The sequence below is a fragment of the Dendropsophus ebraccatus genome, chromosome 1 (assembly GCF_027789765.1).
Source record: "Dendropsophus ebraccatus isolate aDenEbr1 chromosome 1, aDenEbr1.pat, whole genome shotgun sequence".
In the NCBI taxonomy this organism is placed as follows: Eukaryota; Metazoa; Chordata; class Amphibia; order Anura; family Hylidae; genus Dendropsophus; species Dendropsophus ebraccatus.
The window spans coordinates 184,808,345-184,809,253 of record NC_091454.1 but is presented as its reverse complement, the minus strand read 5'-3'; positions in this window follow the sequence as shown (position 1 = coordinate 184,809,253).

The window sequence follows — 909 nt, the reverse complement described above, 5'->3', positions numbered from 1 at the left end:
TGTGTATATTCACACCATGCTATACAACTCTACTCCAAATCACCCCTGAGCTGAGCAACAAGATCAGCTTATCCACACTAAGGGCCCTATTCCACCAAACGATTATCGTTTGCATATCATTAACGATTAACGATCTCAAACGACCACTATTGCGAAAGACCTGAAAACGTTCACTCATTTCCATTGAACGATAATCGTTACTTATGATCGTAATTGCGATCGTTTTTTCTTCGCTATTTATTCGCTATTGCATTCGTATCTATTGCGAACGACCGAACGATGTCTTATTCAACGCGAACGATTTGCGAACGTTTTGCGAACGAGCAACGATAAAAATAGGTCCAGGTCTTTTAAAGCGATCAACGATTTCTCGTTCGGTCGTTAATCGTTAACTGCATTTCAACCGAACGATTATCGTTTAGATTCGAACGATTTAACGATAATCTGAACGATAATCGTCCAGTGGAATAGGGCCCTAAGGGCCATAACACACAGAGCGATAATTGGCCAAATCGGCCTAATTTGGCCAATTATCGCTCAGTGTAATAGAGACAGCGATTGGCTGACGGTATACATTACCGATCCACGATCTAGCAGATCGGCACTAGTTTACAGTATTGATTGGGCCCCCATCGCCCCATGTAATAGGACCCTAACCAGTAATCTATGAGGCAGGTTCAGAACGACTAGCACTCCCACAACAACTAGCACTCCCACAACATTGATAACATCATGTTGTAATTCAAGAAGGTTACCTTATGGCAAAGTATAATGCAGGTGCTGATTTCCCATCAGTTTGGTTAGGCATGAAAGTTTGCTTACATGGGTGCCCCTACTATTGTCATCAGCCCATGTACATATAACAGACACACGCTTCACAAGAGTAACAACACCATAGAGTAACCACAA